This window comes from Gallinula chloropus, assembly GCF_964237585.1.
Source record: "Gallinula chloropus genome assembly, chromosome: Z".
Taxonomy (NCBI): Eukaryota; Metazoa; Chordata; class Aves; order Gruiformes; family Rallidae; genus Gallinula; species Gallinula chloropus.
This window is the reverse complement of record NC_140089.1, coordinates 30544706-30559088: the sequence shown is the minus strand read 5'-3', so window position 1 is coordinate 30559088 and position 14383 is coordinate 30544706. Positions and strand designations below refer to the sequence as shown.

The window sequence follows — 14383 nt, the reverse complement described above, 5'->3', positions numbered from 1 at the left end:
GATATACACACTAGACCAGCAAAGCAGGCAGCAAAAAGCACCTATTTACATGCGGCAAATAAAACTGACTACGGTTCTTCCAGCAGAACTCCTACAAAGAAGCTTCATTTAATACATACATTTTTGTTTTGGTTTTCAAGTCCCCATAAAGACAAATATACCTTATGGAATAATCTGCAAAGGGTCATACCCAGAAATTCAAGAAAGCTCCTCATTTACCTCCTGGATAAAGAAATTACACCTGAAGCAACTGAGAGAGATACAAATGCAAGCCTGAGTTCAAATGTTGACTCAGATCTTACCAGTCTTACTCAAATTAGTCATCTTGCTGGGCTCATGCTAAGAACCCTGTGGGTAGACATACGAATTCATATGGAACCCACTGAATCCAGTACACAGACAGGGCCAGAGGCTTTGAAACAACAGCCCTGTCAAGTGGAAAAAAGTGTAACTGTACATTGCCTAATAACAGTGTTGATATTTGCATAAAAGCCTAAGTAAAAGGGAAGCTGGTGTTGTAACAGAAATGCTAGCCTATAATAGCATAGTAGCAGTAGGATAGGATAATTTGGATTGAAAGGCACCTCAGGAGATCATCTGGTTCAATCTCTGACTCAAAGCTCCAGTTACTTTTACCAAAAAACGCCACGAGGTTTTTGTTGCCTTCTGACACATCAGGCTTATTCCAAAAAACATATTTTTAAAGTTACTGCATGTTTAATTATGTTAATCTGCTTTTCAGTGAAAGTGTTCTAACTTTTGATAGTAGTTGCCTTTTATCTGTAACTAACGCCGTTTAATCCATGTATTTGTTTAATGTCAGTGTATTTCTGAATCTTGGGTATTTCCCTCAAATTTCTTTCAGCTGAGATGCTAGATTATTTCCTGTAACTGCAAACATCATCGCTTGTGTTTACATAAGGTCACGCCGTAAAAACACCCCAGAGCAGAGATAGAGAACAACAGCAAAAATGACAATCTGATTCAGTAACTGCTGGTCTTACAACATCAGCAAGACGACACCGTTGCTAGCACAAGATGCTGGTGACGTTCACTTTCGCAGTATTCTGTGATCACGCATAACATCAACATCACATAGCTTGGAAACGCTTATTCTACAGAGATTTAAGCTTTGTTTCTCGTTAGGCCAACCACCACTCTTAGCAGCTACATGTGGGAAGCACCAACAGTCTCCTTTCATTTTCCATTCTGCAGTTCCAGCCAATCATTCTGTAAACTCCCTACTCATTAAACTTCCCCTCCCAGCAGTGAACACTACTTCCTATGTTGCTGTGCTTGGCATTTAGGAAAACGAGAAACTCTGTAAATAGCTCAGATTTAAGGCTTCTCTGGAAAGCACACTGCTGCTTAAAATCCCCACCATTTCACACTACAATACTTCAGGTTTTTACTACAAAATTTTCCACTTGCACCACTGAAGTCACTTGGGACTCCTTCTCATCAAGCAAAAGAGGGTGATGGCTACTGTGTTCCTACTCAACACTCAAATGCCTGTCACCAACCCTAACCAGCAAAGATAAAGCGGTATGCCTAAGGAACATCCCTACAATATCACTCCCGGATCAATTACTCGGAAGACTAGGCAGAGTGGGATAGGAAAAGAGTTAATCCATGCACCTGATCTACTAGACTCCCCTGTTTCACAGGGCACATAATTTTTCTACCACTTCTTCTCAATATTGATTTTTCCATAAAAGACAAACCATAGAAATATTTGTCTCTCACCAAAACAATATATATATATATATATATTAAATGTGACTAGCAATAGAACCAATAAAGAAGCAGATAAACTGGAAACCTGTACAGGGCTAGGATGTTATGAACACTGACCGTCGAGCAACTATCTCAAGTATAAAATCACACCTAAACCCAAAAGTAGCCATCACTGCCTTCCCAGTTACACTTCTCTCTGCTCAACAACTAAAAAATAATACAGCCTCTGTCTCTCCAGCAACAACTAACTGACGAACAACCAAAGCAAGGTGTGATTTTCTCACCTGTCAGAGGCTGCAGAGGTGAGAAGGGGAAATCTGAGGACGGAGCCAGTCAGGTTCTAATTACACTTCAGTTGTGCCAAGGGGGGGAAAAAAAAAAAAAAAAGAAATAAAAATCCGGAGAAGTTTCATCCAAAATTGCTTTCCAAAAAAAAAAAAAAAAATTAAAAAAAAAATAAAAAGAAGAAGCGTTGCAGACATAAAAGAAACGCACTAACGCACAACCCACATCTAAGGGGCCGTTTCCCCACCCAGAACCAAATTCAATACAGACGTACAGAGGGAAACCACAGATGCTTCTGTGACTGCTCGCCCGCCTCCTGCGCCGAGATGTTTCCTAACGGCACAAGTACGCGTTCTCGAGGAAGTTCTCCTGCCAGGCGACCACCTCCTCCCGGGCAGGGCAGCCAGGAGAGGGGGAGCGGGATTCGGGCGCGCTGCGGCCAGGTCAGACCCGCGCCCGTCCCGCCTCCCGCCAGCGCTGTTTACGCGGCGGGGACACACGCGCGCGGACACACGCACGCAACAGCGACCTGTACACGCGCCGCCAGGCAGGCAGGGAGGGGGCTTCCCTCCTTCTGCCCTTCTGCCGCCCGCCCTGCCCTGCCCTGCCCTCCCAGGTACAGCCTGCAGAGAGGCGGCTGGCCCGCCGAGCGCCGGCCCCGCCGCTCCCCGCCCCCCCCCCCCACTCTCCCGGCGCGGGACCCCACCGCACACCTCTGCCCTCTCGGACCACGCACCCGCAGGATCCGGGAAGAGGCGGCCGCCCGGCCGAGCTCCCCGCCAGCAGGACGGGACGCGGGGCACGCCGAGGTATAACCGACACCACCCACACCACCCTCTCTCTCTCCCGCCCCCCCCCCTCCCCCCCGCACGCCTACTCACCCCCCACCCCCCTCCCGGCCTCTGCGGCCAGCGGGCTGCGGCCGCCGGGCGGCGCTGGCCCCACTCACCCCGGCGGCGGCTGGGCAGACCGGCGCGCAGGCAACTTCCCCCTCGGCGCCCGCTCTCTCTCCATGCACGGCGCCGGGGGACGCGGCGGCGGCGGCGTGCCGAGCCGCGCTCTGCCCACTGCCTCGGCACGGCCGCCCCGCCCTCCCGCGCGGGGCAGAGGAGGAGGAGGAGGGGGGGGAGGCGGGGCACCCCGCCCCTCCCGGGCGGGACGCGAGCCGCGAGGCTGCGTCATCACGCAGCTACTAGGCGATGCGCGGGGCGTGGCGCGGGTGCCGGCCGTTACTCCGCGGCGCCTCCCCATTGCTTTCCCCCGCAGCCGCCCCCCGGAAAGGCGCGGCGGCTCTGAGGAGAGGGAGGCCCCGTCCCCCGCGGCGGGGTGTCGCCGGCCGCGGAGCAAACCCTCGCGGGAGCCGGTTGGCAGCCCCACGGCTGCGGGCGGAGCGGCGAGCGCAGGGCAGGGAGGCGGCCGCCTCCACCGCAGGCGCTAGCGAGGGGGCGCGTAAGCGCGGGCGGGGGGAACCCGCTCCTGTGCGAGCTGCTCCTGCTCCTCTGCCCCGGGCTCCCCGTCCCCGCGGCGAACAAGGGCTTACTTGTCTCCCTCACAGGTTCCCGTCTGCCCTCGCCAGTGGGAGCCGCTGTGAGGTAAAAGCTGAACTGAGGCAAAGGGCTTTGGACTAGCCAGCGCGCCTGTGAGGGACAGACCTCGCCTTGTTCAGCCCTGGTACACAGCAGCCGCGCGTCTGTGCCGCGGCCTGGCTTCGCCGCGGCGTGAGGGTTACCCGGGCCCCGGGAAGAAGCGCAGGCGGTGGGGGTTCGTTTGGGGTGTTGTAAGGAATGCGTGCGGGTTCTGTCCCGGCTCCCGGGGTTTACCGCACGGTCTGAGCCCCGCAGACGCACGTTCTCGTGCCGCTTCGCCGTGTGGTGACTCCGTTCCTATTCTCTGGCCCGTGCCAAGTAGGAATGCTTCGTTTGAGAGCTGTGGGACTAGGCTGCCTGTTACAGACTTCTGCTGCAGACAAGCAGAAAAGGTTTGGCTGCTGACCCGAGGAGATGGCAAGTTAAGGGAAGAACACCGGAGCCAGAGGACTGGACCTGAAAATATACACTGTGAAGTCTTTATCCAGGAGGCAAAGAAAGCAGGGACAGGGATGATCTAAGAAGCCATGTAGAAGTTTGATAGATGATGAGTTTCAAAACTACCAGACTGACTTACGCAAGCTGTTAACTGTCAGCTAACAATCTGATACTGTCAAAGAAAATGTTCTTTAGGTACCAGCTTATCCCTGTCATTTCTACACTGTCATCTGAGTTTTCTACCTCTTTGAGCAGAAGAAAAGAGCATGCCCGTGTTGTATCATCTTGAATACTCAAGTGCAAAGGATACCTGGTGATTTTGAAATAAAGTCCATGAGAGCATATTCTGTGCTAGTGTATCTGGTCCCTGATCTCATTGCGAGTTTCTGTGGTATTATATCCTCAAATAATTTGCTCACCATTTCTAATGTATCCCTTTCCAGGTTGCAGTGTGGGAAGTACACACAAACTGCAGTGACACTGAAAACTTATCACAAGTAGGGAAGGGAAACACTGCAAAATAAAAATGACCTGGTGCCTTCCAAATTTAATCACCTAATATACCACCGCTATCCAGGCGGCTTAAAAGGCTGGGGGAGCATTGTACTATGGTGTTTATGCTTGCTGAGTATCCATGGCTGCTGATCAAAATGTCTCTGGACAGAACCCTGTAAATGCAAATAAGTAGATGGGAATTCCTTCTATCACTAATTTTCAACATTTTGTCTGGACAGTTTTGAAGGTCCAACTAAACCTGCCCCTAACTCTTGACTGGTAAAGCACACCATCATTTGATGAGATTGTGAAAGTCCATCCAATCTATGTTGGGACTCCAAACATTGCAGCTTATCTAATGGTACCAGGCATTTTTACTTCTGTTTGTCTCCTACTGTCATTGGCTTAAACACATTTTAGCGTAGCATAGCAAGAAACGCTATTGTCCTACAAAGTAACTCTTTCACCAGCTTGTTCAGGGTTGTTCATAACTTCCAACAGAGTTCTTGCTACTCTGTTAATTTTTATCAAGCTCTTTCAAAACAGTCAGCCCCCAGAAACTGCCAGTGTCTAAGACTTGCATCTTGCTAGCAGGTAAGCATCCCTCTTTGTTCAGTGACCGTACACGCTCTCCAGAGATTTGCATGTTGAAGTGCTCGGATGTCAGCCCCGTGACAGGTGGGAACTGGTAAGTACTGAAGTGTTGTTTATATACATCCTGTTTACACATTTCACTTCACTTTTTCACACCATGTCAAACGCAAGTATGTGTGGGGTGTAGTAGCAGGCATAACCACAGAATCCTAAATTGAACAGGGATATAACATACCAAACATAGTAAACACACCTCCAAATGATGGATAAAAATACCACTAGCTATACCCAAAATGTGATTTTTACAACTGTTGTAACAACTCCCCTTCAGAGCCAGTTTGCTTTTCAAAGCAAGTTACAGAAGTTGCCATCTGTGCAGCAGGCTGAGTTTTCCTTTCCTGACGGGGTTTGATAATAGCTCAAGTTATTCTGTGCTCTGAATTCTGAGATAAGCATACACACCAGGAAATAGATTTTGTTTCATTTTCATATTTGAACAGCTAAAAATGACAGAAGCGGCAGTTCATGTTCTAGTTCAGAAATTCTCACAGTTGGATTTAGATTTGTCACTTTCGGCTGAAATTAAAATCAAAGCACATTCTGTGTTCAGGATGGGGAGGGATTATTTGCAGAACCTTCACAAATTAGAACAAGGTGAAAGAAATTACTGATTTAGGTCAAATCTATCAAGTCTGTCTGCATGTGTTTCACTTTTCCTTCTCCTTTTGGAGTAAGATACAACGTTCTGAACGGTGTAATGGTTCTTCCCTCTATGTAGGGCCAGAGACAAACATATTTTGGTTGGAAACGCATTTCGCTTCTTAACTCTGTAAAGAACACTTGAAAGAAACGAGCAAGGTGAGCGAACACTCCTTCCCAGAGGAGAGGACCTGTAAGTACAAGTTTGCATATGACTCAGCTCCCGAAAGGAGCCAAACTAGGAAAAAAGCCACCTCGTGGCTCTGAGGGTCCCAGCAGTTGGCCTACGTTTGTCCCAGTCTAGACATTGAGTTGATAACTGTTGCTCTGAGGGACAGCAGAGAGCGTCTGAAGTACCACTGCAATGCATTTCTGCAGAATGCGTTGGGAGCACGTGCCTAGGACTGCAAAATTTACCTCCCCAGGTGCCAGTTTCTACTCTGAACGCCACTCCTGGTGGAAGATGCGCTTCTTGGACGCTGCTTCCTCTGACAGCCCCCCTGCGCTCTCGGTCAGGCACAAAGTACTGCACCATACAGCTGTCCCAGAGGAAAGAGAAAATTTCAAGGGAAAAATCAAAGAAAAACAACCCCCAACCCCCCCCCCCCCCCCCCCCAAACACACACAAACCCACCCCCCAAAAAACTCACAGGAAAAAAACCCAGCCTGCAAGAATGGGCGTCAGTTCAGCTGCTGAGTAACCCAGACGCACTCAGGCGGTGCAGTGCGCGTCGTGCAGCACAGCGGCTTCCATAAACCAGCGTGGAATCAAATCAGATCCCCTCCCCTCTACCAGTACCTGCCACTGCCCTATTTCCCTGCCACAGGGAAGCCCCTGTCCAGGGGCTGCGTAAGCTGTGGCTTTCCAACAGCTCTCTGGGATTCCCTCCAAGCAGTACGGAGATGAAGTCAGTGAGGCAGCCCACAGTGATCAGGAATAGTGCTCTGCCGGACAGGTCCTCGGTTCCTGTGATGGGACCGTGCGTCTGCCGGGCGTGCAGTGGCAATACAACTTCGGTTATTCTGGCTTTGTTGGTTTCAATAGCTTCTGATAATCTTCCTCTCCTTGCAGAAAAGCTAAGTCATTTTTTTTTTTCACTCTGTAGTGGAGCTGATTGCCTCATGCCATCAGCCCGCACCGGCGTCCATGCCACCCTTATCTCCATGAAATGTTCCAAGCCTCAGAAGCCTCTCATCCATGTGGCTCAGCACAGGTTGGTGTGGATCTGATCTGGAGATGAAGTAAATTCATTTCTTGCCAAGTTAGTTGAGTCACAACTGAGCAGCAGCATGGGACTTCCATTTAAGGAACACGTGCCTTTCTCCTATTAGAGGATAAAACCCAGCATGCAGCCAAGCCTTGTGTAGCTGGAAAAAGCAGGCAGGCAAGTAAGTGCAAGCAACTGTCTTAACTATTGAACTTCTTCACAATAAATCTTGAAATACAGTCCACTGATGGGAAAAGGCTTGGTACAAATGGCATTACAAGCAACCACAAATGCAGTATGACTCTAAAAGTCTTTTGCTTAACATGAGAATAAACAGATAAACATGCTAGCACCATCCAGTGAGGAAAGGTGTCAGCAGGAAAAGTTTGAGGTTCTCATTCCTTACCCAAATCTGCTAACAGAATTGAACAAAACAAGATTAATAAAACTGGAAAATGTGTTGGAGAACCTTGAAGAGTACATGCTGCAAACTTAGATAACATTTTTCTTGCCAGTGGCTCTGTGGTCAAAACAGTCCATCAGTATAGGTCTGCACTATATATAGGTCTGTACATATATATATATATGTACAGACATACACACATACATATATATTGGGTTACACTTTATTTCCTAATCAAATTTTTCTTGCACAGGTTTTGTTTTGGGTTTTTTTCCTCCAAGACTATGTCATCTTTAACTGGTGCCTAAACACAATGATATACAATATTTAATATTTTTTTTGTTATACTGTTATACAAATTCAATGTATTTATGTTCATAAGAAAGAGGAGCTGAAGTTGTGCCTTCCCAGGTCCACCTATCACCAGGAAAATTATAACACTCTCCAAAATGCATTTGAAAATCCCTTGTGATTAGGGAAGTCTACTGACTTGAAAATCTCTTGTAACAGATTTTGGAGGGGGCAGGGGTTTGGGTTTTTTTTCTTTTGAAAAATTTAAGGCAAATCACCTCATGTTTTCTTAATGTCAGTCAAACATGGGAAATAGCTCACTTCCCCACATATACAAATATTTCTACTCTCAATCTTGGAGTTTCCAAACATTTAGAGGGACTCAGAAATTGACTAGAAGTACTCAAATACAACATTAAGTTTCCAGCCCAGGTTCACGTACATACCTTCTCTAGCACTGCATGCTGTTCAGTGTTCAGGGATGCATAATGACTTGGGTGGACCTGGCCTCAGTTTGTGGAAAGGAAGTTTGTTAACTTCAAATAAATATTTCCACACCTGTGCACATTATTAGAAGTTTTCCTTATGTTTCAGGGTACCTGTGGTCATTTAGATGGCAACTTCAGTTAAGGATTTTTCAAATTAGGGTTTCTGCAGGTTAAATATTTACTGATCAATGACACCTGATTTTAAATGCAATGAACTGCAGCTCTGTTAAGGTGCTTTTGCTTTGCATTATTATGGGAAGTTAACCTTCCTGAACTTGTTTGGCAGCACTTACCTATCTGTGAATGTCAGGAAGCTTCCAAAATTAGTGTTTACATAAATTCATTTCAGTTAGTAGTTTCTTATCCTGTTGGGGTTTTTTATTATTATTATTATTTAATCTGTTCATGTAATTTAATCTGCTTTAGCCAGCGTGACAGGATGTGAGTGTGATACAGCTAGAAACTAAAAGGACATAAGACAATAGAACAGGGCAACTGAATCCTTTAAAGGTCAACTGTTGAAATTTTGGAATTTCCTCACTGGACAACTCAACCTTAAAGTTATTTTTGAATGGTGTTTTGTTTGCATTTTTTATATGATTAAGATACAATTACAAGGTGGCTTGAATGCAATATGGAAACAAATGTCATAAAGCTGAAACAAGTTTATCTTGTATGTTTTCCAAACTGCCTACTGTGTTCACATCAACCACCAGAGACCTTAAAGAGCAAGAACCTTTAGTAAGCACACAAATATTTGAAGAACCTTTTATGAGTTGCTTCTAAAAACTCCTTAAATCACTTACAGTAAATATGAAGTGAAACATTTAATTTGTTTGTAGTTACTTGTTTTTTGACTCTAGTCTCCTCTTAGTGAAGCAAAGACACGGAGTTTCACTTTTGCTTCTACTCAGTCTTACTTCTGGTTGATGGTATAAAGTTTGGATTCACAGTCCTGGGAAAGGATGAGCAGAGTTTAATTAAAGTCAGAAGCATATTTCAATTTGGGGTAAAATGTATTGTTCTGATTTTCAGAAGCAGTAAGTAATTATTGCCCAAATGATAGTTAGCATGAGATGCTTTGCTTTATCAGTATTTTGGAAAAATTAAGTTACTTCAGGAAGCATCCAGACACCAAGTTGGTATCACGTGTGCACAGGGGCAAAACTGCAACACTGAAACACTTTGTGTCAAAAATAAATTATTAGGGTAGAATAGCTGGTTTGCTTTCAAATCTTTTGCCTGGTTTCAGTTGAAACTAGCAGAAGCAGGGTGGTTTCACATAGAAGTGGTCTCCCTGCCTGGAGTCAGGAAGCTGCCCTGCTGGTACCTGTGAGAGCCACCTGAGAAGCACTTACTGTAAAGGGAGAGGCCGGTCCCGCAGGCCTCCGCTTGGGCAACAGTGCCTCAGTTAATTAATTCTTGGGTCAGGCTCTACGTCATTTTAATTAACTAGTACCTTTCATTGTTGCTTTGGAATTACTTTGGTACAAAGAACATCAAACCTGTGCCAGTCACTGTTCTTTTTTCCCTTCGTTTTTTAATTCCAGTCACATCAGTTAGGTCTTTTCTTTGTAATTAAAACAACAAATCAAGTCCAGCTGTTTTCATTCCTATTTAAAAACAACGGCACCCAGCAACTATTGCGTTTGAAAGCACTGGTTCCTCATTCCATTTTTTTTTTTGTAAAAGAAATAAACCACATATTTGAGCTCTCCGGGAGAGCATTTAAAAATGAAAATGCTTCCACAAACTCCTCTTCTTGGAGGAGGAAGATACTTAGATAAGCAGTTCCAGTAAGTGTTTCCTCAATGCGAGACAAAACATGCAAAATAAAGCATGAAAGTCCTCCCTGGGGTAAAGGAATATGTATCAGTAGCTCCTGAGCTTCCTAACCTGCGTTCTGTGGGATTGTAAAAGACGCTGCTGAGGTAGTTGTATACGAGGCAGAAACCGAATAGAAATTCAGTTTGGTCCTCGCAGGGAGTAGCTTCAAAATATGTCATTCCCAAGGTAAATTTCATGTGAAGGACCAGCCCAATTAGAAGTGTTTACCTAGCTGCTTGAAAGAGTACAACTAGTTCCCATCCACAGAAATGAAGGAAAGCTATTTTTCATCATTGTTGCTAAACACCCTATCCAGTGCTGAGCATTTACCTAATTGCTTGAGAGAGTACAACTAGTTCTCATCCACAGAAATGAAAGAAAGCTATTTTTCATAATTTTTGCTAAACGCCCTATCCAGTGCTGAGCACTGTTGCCTCTGGCATTCCTGGGGCCAGAGAAGCGACAAGAATGCCCTGCAGCCCCCTTTGATGCAACGAGAGCTGGGGTCCAAACCTGGCGCCCGGAGAGGGGTCACATACTTCCCAGTTTTCAATGTCTTCTGCTTCCTCTGCCCTTACACAACCAAGTCAGGCACAGGGTGAGAGCCCGGAGGTACCAGCAAACCCAGCTGGAGGTATTTTTGCTCAGCAGAAATTGTGAAGACGGGAGGAGTTGGTTAGTGTGGGAGAAACACTGCAGCAAGTGGCAGAGAAATACTCCACTGATCTGCAGAAGGACTACTACGGGTAAATGGCAGAGGAAGCAAGCTGTAAAGATTGCAAAGGAGGCTGCTTTTACTCTGAACTGCCACTTCTCTGCTTCCCCTCCAAAAGTGAAACTAACGTATTATGCCACACACAGAGCTTGCTAAGTTTAGTATTTGGCTAGCAGCTGCAGTAACCCAGCAGATTGTCCTGAAAATGGTGGGTGAGATACAGCTACTGAAATCCTTAGCATCTGCATTTCTAGTTTTGATACATGAGCTAGTGCTGAAAAAATATTCTGGCAAGGGTTGTGATTTTGTTGTTGTTGTTGTTTTGTTTTTTACTATTCCCTCTAAAATGTTGGTGTGATAAAAAGCAGTATTTTAAAATAGTTTTATATATTTTACATAGACGAAGATAATTGAAACACTAGTGCAGTTACACTCATTTCTTCCATTGTGTGGTTTCTATCTCTGTGACCTTTTCCCCCACTTTTTTTTTTGCTAATTTGTATTCCCTACCTTGCTTCTTTGAAAAGCAAGCAGCTAAAACATAGTCCCCAGAACTTCTACTCTTAAGCCAATGCTGTCTTTGTTTTGGACATAGTCTTCATCATAGCAGCAGAAGACACCTTATACAATGAAATCCGGTCCTGCTTTCACCAGAGGAAGGTTAATGAGAGAAACCACGCAATATTGCTAAGTAAACACCACACTAGGTCTGCGTCATGCTTTAACTGTGGCCGGCAACTGAGCAGCACACAGCCACTTGCCAACGCCCCCTCGGTGCCAGGAGGCAGAGAATCAGAAGGGTAAAAGTGGTAAAACTCGTGGGCTGAGATAAAGACAGCTTAATAGTTAAAGCAAAAGCCCTGTGCACAAGCAAAGCAAAACAAGGAACTAATTCACCACTTACCATGGGCAGGCGGGTGTTCAGCCACTTCCAAGAAAGCAGGGGATTACCTGGTTACCTGGGAAGACAAACACCATCACTCCAAATGTCCCATCCCTATCTTCTTCTTCCCCCCCCCCAGCTGTATATGCTGAGCATGACATCATATGGTATGGAATATCCCTTCTGTCACTCAGGGTCAGCTGTCCCAGCTGTGTCCCCTCCCAATTCCCTGTGCACCCTCAGCCACCCTGCTGGGGGGATGGGGTGCAAAACAGAAAAGGCCCTGGCTCTGAGTCAGCACTGCTCAGCAGTAATGAAAGCATCCCTGTGTTATCAATACTTTTTAGCACAAATACATACCAAAGCCCCGTACTAATTGCTATGAGGAAAATTAACTCTATCCCAACTAAAAGCAGCACATAGTGCATGCTTACTTACATCATGCTCAGGTCCCACGCTATCCAATACAACCTCACTAACCCCCACCCGTCTTCCCATCCTCCAATGCAACACACAGGTATCATTCCTTTAGCCTGTGGACTGGCCCTGTAAAATGTCTTTTGAAGATGTCCACAAATGTCTATGGAGTTGATTTAGTCCATGCCATTGGTCTCCATCTTACAGTAGTCACTCAGGACAGGAGAGGTTGTGTGTTGTGTGGAGTTAGTGGGCACCAAGGTCAGCTCAGGTCTGGTCACAGCTATACCTGCCCTGCTTCTTGTACAGGTTGTCCTCCACTGATTCAGGTGGTTCCTGCTATAGAATTGCTGTAACACACAACTCAAATCGTGGGTTACAAAAATTTAAAGGTATTTCCATTACTGTCTCCACCTCTGGACCTTCTGAGCCAGACCATTTGGTTTAACATCGCAATGAACTTCTCCTCTTGCTCCTGCTCCAGCTTGGACTTGCCCACGGACAGCAGTCCCTAGGGGTGTACCTGCTCCCAGTGGAGCTGTATCTAAGAGACACAGTCTCTTCAGGGATACACCCGCTGCAGCATAGACCTATCCACAGTCACAGTCACATTGAGGTGCACCTCTTCCTGCCTGGTCTTATCCATGGGCCAGAGCGCCTTCATAGATAGACCTGCTCTAGTGTGGTCTTGCCCACAGCCACAGTCCCTCCAGAAATAAACCTGTTCCAACATGGCCTTACCCATGGCTGCTGTCCCTCCAGGGGTGTACCTGCTGTGGACTTATCCATTGCCATGGACTTTGAGGTGCTCCAGCATGACCTCATGCACAGCCATTGATGCTTCAAGGTGTACCTGCTGCAGCATGGACTAATCTACAGCCAGAGGTGCTTCAAGGTTTACCTTCAGTGTGGAGTTATCATTGGGCCACAATCTCTTCCAAGGTATACACAGTGGGGCGCAGACATAACCACAGCCACAGATGCTTTGAGATGTGCCAGCCATGACATGGACTTATTCATGGTCACAGATGCTACAGGGTGTCCTGCTCCCACACGGACTCATCCACAGGTCACAGTCCCATCTACTTGAGCTCACACAGGAGTTCCAGCCTGTCCAGTACAGCAGCACAGAAACAGCAGTGGATCTCTGGCCATCTGCCAGCCCGGGCGCGTCGCCATTGCTGCTATCAGAATGTTCCCAGGCACAGCACAGGAAGATGATAAGCTGTACAGCACTACAGCAAGTAACAAAAGCAAAAATCAGCCACTAATGAGCATGAGACTATGTTATACAGTGAGGCAAGTCTCATGGCAAGCACAGAAGCCTGACAATTAATAGCTACACGACAGTAAAAGCTATAAAATCAGTCTGTCACGTTCCGAACACATCTGTTATCTCGAATCCTTTGAGTCCCACCCTGGGTGTCAAAAAAGACTGTCATGGTTTTGCCCCAGCCGGCAGCTGAGAACCACACAGCCACTCACTTTGCCCTGGTGGGAAGGGGGAAAGACGGGTAAAAGTGGGAAAATGTGCCATTTGAGATCAAGACAATTTAACAAGCAAAAGCCGTGCACACAAGCAAAGCAAAACAAGGAACTAATTCACCACTTACCATGGGCAGGCGGGTGTTCAGCCACTTCCAAGAAAGCAGGGGATTACCTGGTTACCTGGGAAGACAAACACCATCACTCCAAATGTCCCATCCCTATCTTCTTCTTCCCCCCCCAGCTGTATATGCTGAGCATGACATCATATGGTATGGAATATCCCTTTTGTCACTCAGGGTCAGCTGTCCCAGCTGTGTCCCCTCCCAATTCCCTGTGCACCCTCAGCCACCCTGCTGGGGGGATGGGGTGCAAAACAGAAAAGGCCCTGGCTCTGAGTCAGCACTGCTCAGCAGTAATGAAAGCATCCTTGTGCTATTAACACTGGTTTTAGCACAAATACATACCAAAGCCCCGTAGTAATTTAATGAAGAAAATGAGCTCTACCCCAGACAAACTCCGCACATTTTGCTTCCTTAGCAGCAGATCCTTAAAGGACACAATCTTACGGCCTCCTAAGCGTGGAGCTGTATGTCAGCATTTTCTCTTGCACAACCCATAGCCACAGACAGGCTTCTATACGATCATGTCAGCTGTTTAGTGCCATGATGTGCCACTGTTTTTTAAGCAGTCCATAATTTTTAAAGCAAGTTAGCAAGAAATTTTGATTCTGAGCATTAGTAAATACTCTGCTTTCTTGCTGCACTTGAAAACTCAGAGGAGTCATCTAGAAGACTTTGCTTCTGTGTGTCAGTTCAGACTGATTCCAAAG

General features: G+C 46.5%; 1 long non-coding RNA gene across 1 annotated transcript; it reads right to left on the bottom strand.

Moving 5' to 3' along the window:
* Window positions 1-9077: 9077 nt before the first annotated feature.
* LOC311203853 lies at window positions 9078-12277 on the bottom strand. The gene is made up of 3 exons (XR_014617987.1): window positions 12088-12277; window positions 11671-11725; window positions 9078-9179 (listed from the first exon to the last, which is right to left on the bottom strand). It is a non-coding gene; the product is annotated as an uncharacterized lncRNA (long non-coding RNA).
* Between the last annotated feature and the right edge of the window lie 2106 nt (window positions 12278-14383).